Raw genomic sequence first — 10342 nt, 5'->3', positions numbered from 1 at the left:
GCAATTGTGAATGGAAGTCCATTCCTGATTTGGCTCTCTGCTTGTCTGTTACTGGTGTATAAGAATGCTTGTGATTTTTGCACATGAATTTTGTATCCTGAGACTTTGTTGAAGTTGCTTATCAGCTTAAGGAGATTTTGAGCTGAGACGATGGGGTTTTCTAAATATACCATCATGTCATCTGCAAACAGGGACAATTTGACTTCTTCTTTTCCTAACTGGATACTCTTGATTTCTTTCTCTTGCTTGATTGCCCTAGCCAGAACTTCCAACACTATGTTGAATAGGAGTGGTGAGAGAGGGCATCCCTGTCTTGTGCCAGTTTTCAAAGGGAATTTTTCCAGTTTTTGCCCATTCAGTATGATATTGGCTGTGGGTTTGTCATAAATAGCTCTTATTATTTTGAGGTACGTTCCATCAATACCGAATTTATTGAGCGTTTTTAGCATAAAGGGCTGTTGAATTTTGTCAAAAGCCTTTTCTGCATCTATTGAGATAATCATGTGGTTCTTGTTTTTGGTTCTGTTTATATGCTGGATTACGTTTATTGATTTGCGAATGTTGAACCAGCCTTGCATCCCAGGGAGGAAGCCCACTTGATCACGATGGATAAGCTTTTTGATGTGCTGCTGAATCCGGTTTGCCAGTATTTTCTTGAGAATTTTTGCATCGATGTTCATCAGGGATATTGGTCTAAAATTCTCTTTTTTTGTTGTGTCTCTGCCAGGGTTTGGTATCAGGATGATGTTGGCCTCATAAAATGAGTTAGGGAGGATGCCCTTTTTCTAATGATTGGAATAGTTTCAGAAGGAATGGTAGCAGCTCCTCCTTGTACCTCTGGTAGAACTCAGCTGTGAATCCATCTGGTCCTGGACTTTTTTTCGTGGGTAGGCTATTAACTGTTGCCTCAATTTCAGAGTCTGCTATTGGTCTATTCAGGGATTCAACTTCTTCCTGATTTAGTCTTGGAAGAGTGTAAGTGTCCAGGAAATTATCCATTTCTTCTAGATTTTCTAGTTGATTTGCGTAGAGGCATTTATAGTATTCTCTGATGGTTGTTTGTATTTCTGTGGGGTCGGTGGTGATATCCCCTTTATCATTTTTTATTGCATCTATTTGATTCCTCTCTTTTTTCTTCTTTATTAGTCTAGCTAGCGGTCTGCCAATTTTGTTGATGTTTTCAAAAAACCAACTCCTGGATTCATTGATTTTTTGAAGGATTTTTTGTGTCTCTATCTCCTTCAGTTCTGCTCTGATCTTAGTTATTTCTTGCCTTCCGCTAGCTTTTGTATGTGTTTGCTCTTGCCCCTCTACTTCTTTTAATTGTGATGTTAGAGTATCAATTTTAGATCTTTCCTGCTTTCTCTTGTGGGCATTTAGTGCCATAAATTTCCCTCTACACACTGCTTTAAATGTGTCCCAGAGATTCTGGTATGTTGTATCTTTGTTCTCATTGGGTTCAAAGAACATCTTTATTTCTGCTTTCATTTCGTTATGTACCCAGTAGTCATTCAGGAGCAGGTTGTTCAGTTTCCATGTAGTTGAGCGGTTTTGATTGAGTTTCTTAGTCCTGACTTCTAGCTTGATTGCACTGTGGTCTGAGAGACAGTTTGTTATAATTTCTGTTCCTGTACATATGCTGAGGAGTGCTTTACTTCCAATTATGTGGTCAATTTTGGAATAAGTGCGATGTGGTGCTGAGAAGAATGTATATTATGTTGATTTGGGGTGGAGAGTTCTTTAGATGTCTATTAGGTCCGCTTGGTGCAGAGATGAGTTCAATTCCTGGATATCCTTGTTAACTTTCTGTCCCGTTGATGTGTCTAATGTTGACAGTGGAGTGTTGAAGTCTCCCATTATTATTGTATGGGAGTCTAAGTCTCTTTGTAGGTCTCTAAGGACTTGCTTTATGAATCTGGGTTTTCCGGTATGGGGTGCATATATATTTAGGAGAGTTAGCTCTTCCTGTTGAATTGATCCCTTTACCATTATGTAATGTCCTTCTTTGTCTCTTTTAATCTTTGATGGTTTAAAGTCTGTTGTATCAGAGACTAGGATTGTAACCCCTGCTTTTTTTTTGTTCTCCATTTGCTTGGTAGATCTTCCTCCATCCCTTGATTTTGAGCCTGTGTATGTCTCTGCATGTGAGGTGGGTCTCCTGAATACAGCAGACTGATGGGTCTTCACTCGTTATCCAGTTTGCCAGTCCATGTCTTTTAATTGGAGCATTTAGTCCATTCACATTTAAGGTTAATATTGTTATGTGTGAACTTGATACTGTCATTATGATATTAACTGGTTACTTTGCTCGTTAGTTGATGCAGTTTCTTCCTAGCCTCGATGGTCTTTACATTTTGGCATGTTTTTGCAATGGCTGGTACCGGTTGTTCCTTTCCATGTTTAGGGCTTCCTCCAGGGTCCCTTGTAAGGCAGACCTGGTGGTGACAAAATCTCTAAGCATTTGCTTATCTGTAAAGGATTTTATTTCTCCTGCACTGATGAAACTTAGTTTGGCTGGATATGCAATTCTGGGTTTAGAATTCTTTTCTTTAAGAACGTTGAATATTGGCCCCCACTCTCTTCTGGCTTGTAGAGTTTCTGCCGAGAGGCCTGCTGTTAGTCTGATGGGCTTCCCTTTGTGGGTAACCTGACCATTCTCTCTGGCTGCCCTTCAGATTTTTTCCTTCATTTCAACTTTGGTGAATCTGGCAATTATGTGTCTTGGAGTTGCTCTTCTGGAGGAGTATCTTTGTGGCGTTCTCTGTATTTCCTGAATTTGAATGTTGGCCTGCCCTACTAGGTTGGCAAAGTTCTCCTGGATGATATCCTGCAGAGTGTTTTCCAACTTGGTTCCATTTTCCCCCTCACTTTCAGGCACCCCAATCAGACGTAGATTTGGTCTTTTTACATAACCCCATACTTCTTGCAGGCTTTGTTCATTTCTTTTTCTTCTTTTTTCTTTTGGTTTCTCTTCTCACTTCATTTCATTCATTTGATCCTCAATCGCTGATACTCTTTCTTCCAGTTGATCGAGTCGGTTACTGAAGCTTGTGCATTTGTCACGTATTTCTCGTGTCATGGTTTTCATCTCTGTCATTTCGTTTATGATCTTCTCTGCATTAATTAGTCTAGCTGTCAATTCTTCCACTCTTTTTTCAAGATTTTTAGTTTCTTTGCGCTGGGTATGTAATTCCTCCTTTAGCTCTGAGAGGTTTGATGGACTGAAGCCTTCTTCTCTCATCCCGTCAAAGTCATTCTCTGACCAGCTTTGATCTGTTGCTGGCGATGGGCTGCGGTCCTTTGCAGGGGGAGATGCGCTCTTAGTTTTTGAATTTCCAGCTTTTCTGCCCTGCTTCTTCCCCATCTTTGTGGTTTTATCTGTCTCTGGTCTTTGATGATGGTGACGTACTGAGGGGGTTTTGGTATATGTGTCCTTCCTGTTTGATAGTTTTCCGTCTGACAGTCAGAAGGACCGTCTGTTGGTCTGTTGGAGATTGCTTGAGGTCCACTCCAGACCCTGTTTGCCTGGGTATCAGCAGCAGAGGTTGCCGAAGATAGAATATTGCTGAACAGCAAGTGTACGTGTCTGATTCTTCCTTTGGAAGTTTCCTCTCAGGGGTGACTCCACCCTGTGAGGTGTGGGGTGTCAGACTGCCCCTAGTGGGGGATGTCTCCCAGCCAGGCTACTCAGGGGTCAGGGACCCACCTGAGCAGGCAGTCTGTCCGTTCTCAGATCTCAACCTCTGCGTTAGGAGATCCACGGCTCTCCCCAAAGCTGTCAGACAGAGTCGTTCGTGTCTGCACCGGCCCCCACTGCCTCCCCTATTGGACTGCAGCTGTGCCCTGTCCACAGAGGTAGAGTCTACAGAGACAGGCAGGCTTCCTTGAGCTGCTGTGAGCTCCACCCAGTTCGAGCTTCCCCGCGGCTTTGTTTACCTAGTTAAGCCTCAGCAATGGCGGGCGCCCCTCCCCCAGCCTCGCTGCTGCCTTGCGGATAGATCACCGCAGACTGCTGTGTTAGCAGTGAGGGAGGCTCCGTGGGCGTGGGACCCTCCCTTCCAGGTGTGGGATATATTCTCCTGGTGTGCCTGTTTCCTTAAAGCGCAGTATTGGGGTGGGAGTTACCCGATTGTCCAGGTGTTGTGTGTCTCAGTTCCCCTGGCTAGGAAATCGGATTTCCTTCCCCCTTGCGCTTCCAGGTGAGGCGATGCCTCACCCTGCTTCATCTCACGCTGGTCAGGCTGCAGCAGCTGACCAGCACCGATTGTCCGGCACTCCCTAGTGAGATGACCCCAGTACCTCAGTTGAAAATGCAGAAATCACCGGTCTTCTGTGTCGCTCGCGCTGGGAGTTGGAGACTGGAGCTGTTCCTATTCGGCCATCTTGCTCCGCCCCCCAAATAAGATGTATTTCTTAAATGTTTCTTTATAGCTGTTTTTGCTATAATGGTACAAAAGTTTATATTTAAAATGTATGTATTAGAAAGATTTCTCTAACCAAAACATTGAAGTTGCTTAATGTTGTTTTAGTTTAATTCCAAGAGAAGTATTGTTTTAAAAATCATAATGTGAAAAGACATCATCTGAGTGCATGTTATTACTTTTAAATATCTGCATCAATTAAATAAAATGGGTAGCAACGTTCAAATCTTACACAGAACTGAAACTCATAGTGAGAGGTAATGTAAGTAAATTTAAAAGAATAACATAAAATTTAGTTCAAGAGAAATCAGAAAGTTATGAATGTAATTAGCAACAGTATTCCGTACAGCTATTTAATTGAAAAGTGTGAAACTAAATTAAGTTTTGTCTTTCTCTCTGTGAGCATACTTTTTGGCACATGACAAGAATTTCCAGTTAAACTCAGTGTTTCAAATTTCAGATCTTTACTTGTCCTGTGGGATCTATGTAGACAGAAGAGTTCTTTTTTAAAATTACATATTTTTGTTAATGTATTTAACTAATCTATTGGCATAAATATCTATTTTGAAAAGAAAATTTTTAAGCAAATTCTACCATTACGAAACATTTAAGCAAACAATTCTGTGGTTAATATATATTTCCAGATATATAAGAGGGCATCTAACAAAAAGTTTTAACTTTCCACTTCTTCATACATAGAGCTATTATTTATTCTTCCTCCTCCTCCTCCTCCTCCTTCCTCCTCCTCCTCCTCCTCTTCCTTCTTCTTCTTTTCTTCTTCTCTTCTTCTTCTTCTTCTTCTTCTTCTTCTTCTTCTTCTTCTTCTTCTTCTCTTCTTTCTTCTTCTTCTTCTTCTCCTTCTCCTTCTTCTTCCTTTTCTTCTTCACCACTGCCTCCTCTCCTGCTCCTGCTCCTTCTTCTTCTCCTTCTCCTCTTCTTCCTCCTCCTTCCTATTCTTCTTCTTTTTCTTGTTCTTGTTCTTGTTGTTGTTGTTGTTCTTCTTCTTCTTCTTCGTCTTCTTTCTTCTTCTTCTTCCTCTTCTTTTTCTTCTCCTTTTACTATTCTTTTCACCATCACCTTTCTCTCCTCCTCCTCCCCCCTTCCTTCTCCTCCTCCCCCTCCTCCTCCTCCTTCTTTTTCTTCTTCTTCTTCTCTTCTCTTCTTCTCTTCTTCTTCTTCTTCTTCTTCTTCTTCTTCTTCTTCTTCTTCTTCTTCCTCTTCTTCTTCTTTCTTCTTCTTCTTCCTCTTCTTTTTCTTCTCCTTTCTACTATTCTTTTCACCATCACCTTTCTCCTCCTCCTCCTCCTCCTCCTTCCTCCTCCTCCTCCCCCTCCTCCTCCTCCTCCTCCTCTCCTCCTCCCTCCTCCTCCTCCTCCTCTTCCTTCTTCTTCTTCTTCTTCTTCTTCTTCTTCTTCTTCTTCTTCTTCTTCTTCTTCTTCTTCTTCTTCTTCTTCTTCTTCTTCTTCTTGTTCTTCTTCTCCTCCTCCTCTTCCTCCTGCTTCTTCCCAGAAATGAGAATATGAAATACGCAAATGGCTATTTTCTTTTACTTAGTCAGACATCTGTCAATACATGAAGATTTGCTTATTTCTGTTTTTTAGCTATATAACTGGCAGTTCAGTGTGCTCTAATTTATGCAATCCACATCTAAGATGGATTTATCCATAAGTTGTACTGAGTTTTACAAGATAGAGAAGTATTTCCAGTGTTAACAGGGATTTTAAATACACCCCCTAATTGACTTTATCTCGCAATAAAATGAATATAAAGCAATCATTACTCTTTAATGAGGAAAAAATCAGATATTTGTGTGAAGATTATAGTTTTTAGGTTTCAGAACATTAATTGCCATGAAGTGCTCAATTTAAAATGAGAAAACTCTAATGTCCTATTGATATAAATTTCTGATGATTGTGTGTTGAATACTTTTATTTTAAGTACAAAGGTTTTTCAATCAGTAAACACAATGATTGAAGTTAAGCGTGTGCTATCACATGAAAATTTAATACTAAACCATCGTATATGGCATTTTCAAAGAAAAATGTTACAGAAGCAATGCCATTAAAAATGCAGCAATAAGATATCTCTAGTTAATGGCGTGGATATTAGATCACATTGCTGATGATGTGAAAGCTTAAAGTACCATAATCTCAGTCACCAGAAACAGTATTTCTAACAATTGAAAGCACATGTGGTGATGTAGGTAATGATTGTTCAACTATGAGAAACAAAAGTGTGAGGTAAATTTTAATTATTCATGTGTAATATTTGGATACCAGGTACTCCTTTTCTTCCTGACATTACAGTACTTTCATGAGATTCTTCAAGACTGAATTTCTATGACATGACTAGAATGTCTGAGATACTATGACTGTCACATTTATCATGCTTACTGTCAAATAACTTGAAATTTTCCTTGACAATGTTTACAGTATTTTGTCTGTTTCCAAACACAATTGATATAATCACACTTGTGTGACATGGTAAATGCAATTCAGAATTTTAAGAGTAAAATATTTATTTTTAATAAGCATACTCTCGTCTTGTTTTTAACGGACACTATTCATTTTTTACATTTCTATCCTATCTGTTATATAAGTTGTGTTTACTTCTAGGATTTTCTGTGTATCTTTCCCAAATTAGTTATTTTTCTGCTAAAGAAAAATAATTGTTTTTTTCAGATAATGCTACATGGACCTGTTATCAACATTATTTCACAACTTTAAGGCTGCTAAAGTTATGAAAGCACCTGATCAATAATAAAAAGTATTTTGTTGATAACAAGGCAGAAAAAATGTTAGGCTTTAATTACAGATCACAAATTAAAGATGTAGCGACTAAGTAAGTGAATATAGAAAACTTGGATTTGGCAATGTTTATAGCCATAGTGTTTATCATTCCTTTATGTTTTTGCATAGATATTGATAGAAACTAAAGAAAGATTTTCCAATATTTTAACTGTAGTCAACAGTGCTAAAATGTCTACATTTCTTTTCCTCAGTGATCAAAAATCATTTGGCTTTCACCTAACATCTCAGCACTTATCATTTATGGATATTACAAAACATACACTTGCCATTGCCTTTCTAGACCTGTCAGATCACAATATGCAGGCATTACAACCTGAGTAGCATTGCTTTTATTAGAATATCCTTATGGGATGTCCACTTTTACTTGGTTAACAGCCACTACTGAAAAAAATGGTAGAATTTAAATTCTGATTCTGTAGCTGTTTTTTCCCCTAGGGTTTTGGAACTTGAAACAAAGAGAGATGGCTAATGATACTGGCAAGAAGTGCATGAGATAGACAGAATATTACATTCCAATTAAGTGAACACAATTGTGTTTTGTTGCTTGTGCTTTTTGTTGTCTCAGCCATTCACTGTGGCATGCATGTCTGTCTAATTATTTTTCTATGGGTGAACTTCGTCAAGACATGAAGTAGGTATTTTTTATTTCTTTTTTTTTTATACTTTAAGTTCTAGGGTACGTGTGCATAACGTGCAGGTTTGTTACATATGTATACTTAGGCCGTGTTGGTGTGCTGCACACATCAACTCGTCAGCACCCATCAATTCAACATTTATATCATGTATAACTCCTCAGTGCAATCCCTCCCTCCTCCCCCCTTCCCATGATAGGCCCCAGTGTGTGATGTTCCCCTTCCCGAGTCCAAGTGATCTCATTGTTCAGTTCCACCTATGAGTGAGAACATGCGGTGTTTGGTTTTCTCTTCTTGTGATAGTTTGCTAAGAATGATGGTTTCCAGCTGCATCCATGTCCCTACAAAGGACGCAAACTCATCCTTTTTTATGGATGCATAGTATTCCATGGTGTATATATGCCACATTTTCTTAATCCAGTCTGTCACAGATGGACATTTGGGTTGATTCCAAGTCTTTGCTATTGTGAATAGTGCCGTAATAAACAGACGTGTGCATGTGTCTTTGTAGTAGAATAATTTATAATTCTTTGGGTATATACCCAGTAGTGGGATGGCTGGGTCATATGGAACATTTAGTTGTAGATCCTTGAGGAATTGCCACACTGTTTTCCATAATGGTTGAACTAGTTTACAATCCCATCAACAATGTAAAAGTGTTCCTATTTCTCCACATCCTCTCCACACCTGTTGTTCCTGACTTCTTAATGATTGCCATTCTAACTGGTGTGAGATGGTATCTCATTGTGGTTTTGATTTGCATTTCTCTGATGGCGAGTGATGATGAGCATTTTTTCATGTGTCTGTTGGCTGTATGGATGTCTTCTTTTGAGAAATGTCTATTCATATCCTTTGCCCACTTTTTGATGGGGTTGTTTGTTTTTTTCTTGTATATTTGTTTGAGTTCTTTGTAGATTCTGGATATTAGCCCTTTGTCAGATGAGTAGGTTGCAAAAATGTTCTCCCATCCTGTAGGTTGCCTGTTCACTCTGATGGTAGTTTCTTTTGTTGTGCAGAGACTCTTTAGTCTAATCAGATCCCATTTGTCAATTTTGGCTTTTGCTGTCGTGGCTTTTGGTGTTTTAAATATGAAGTCCTTGCCCATGCCTATGTCCTGAATGGTACTACCTAGATTTTCTTCTAGGGTTTTTATGCTATTAGGTCTAACATTTAAGTCTCTAATCCATTTTGAAATAATCTTCATATAAGGGGTAAGGAAAGGATCCAGTTTCAGCTTTCTACTTATGGCTAGCCAATTTTCCCAGCGCCATTTATTAAATAGGGAATCCTTTCCCCATTTCTTGTTTCTCTCAGGTTTGTCAAAGATAAGATGGCTGTAGATGTGTGGTATTATTTCTGAGGACTCTGTTCTGTTCCATTGGTCTATATCTCTGTTTTGGTACCGTTACCATGCTGTTTTGGTTACTGTAGCCTTGTAGTATAGTTTGAAGTCAGGTAGCATGATGCCTCCAGCTTTGCCCTTTTGACTTAGGATTGTCTTGGCAATGCGGGCTCTTTTTTGGCTCCATATGAACTTTAAAGCAGTTTTTTCCAATTCTGTGAAGAAACTCATTGGTAGACTAATTAATGCAGAGAAGATCATAAACGAAATGACAGAGATGAAAACCATGACACGAGAAATACGTGACAAATGCACAAGCTTCAGTAACCGACTCGATCAACTGGAAGAAAGAGTATCAGCGGTTGAGGATCAAATGAATGAAATGAAGTGAGAAGAGAAACCAAAAGAAAACAGAAGAAAAAGAAATGAACAAAGCCTGCAAGAAGTATGGGATTATGTAAAAAGACCAAATCTACGTCTGATTGGGGCGCCTGAAAGTGAGGGGGAAAATGGAACCAAGTTGGAAAACACTCTGCAGGATATCATCCAGGAGAACTTTGCCAACCTAGTAGGGCAGGCCAACATTCAAATTCAGAAAATACAGAGAACGCCACAAAGATACTCCTCCAGAAGAGCAACTCCAAGACACATAATTGCCAGATTCACCAAAGTTGAAATGAAGGAAAAAATCTGAAGGGCAGCCAGAGAGAAAGGTCGGGTTTCTCACAAAGGGAAGCCCATCAGACTAACAGCAGACCTCTCGGCAGAAACTCTACAAGTCAGAAGAGAGTGGGGGCCAATATTCAACGTTCTTAAAGAAAAGAATTCTAAACCCAGAATTGCATATCCAGCCAAACTAAGTTTCATCAGTGAGGGAGAAATAAAATCCCTCACAGATAAGCAAATGCTTAGAGATTTTGTCACCACCAGGCCTGCCTTACAAGAGACACTGAAGGAAGCCCTAAACATGGAAAGGAACAACCGGTACCAGCCATTGCAAAAGCATGCCAAAATGTAAAGATCATCGAGACTAGGAAGAAACTGCATCAACTAACGAGCAAAGTAACCAGTTAATATCATAATGACAGTATCAAGTTCACACATAACAATATTAACCTTAAATGTAAATGGACTAAA

This window comes from Trachypithecus francoisi, unplaced genomic scaffold (assembly GCF_009764315.1).
Source record: "Trachypithecus francoisi isolate TF-2019V2 unplaced genomic scaffold, Tfra_2.0 Contig00625, whole genome shotgun sequence".
Lineage (NCBI taxonomy): Eukaryota > Metazoa > Chordata > Mammalia > Primates > Cercopithecidae > Trachypithecus > Trachypithecus francoisi.
The sequence above is the reverse complement of the archived record's forward strand: the minus strand, read 5'-3'. Positions refer to the sequence as shown.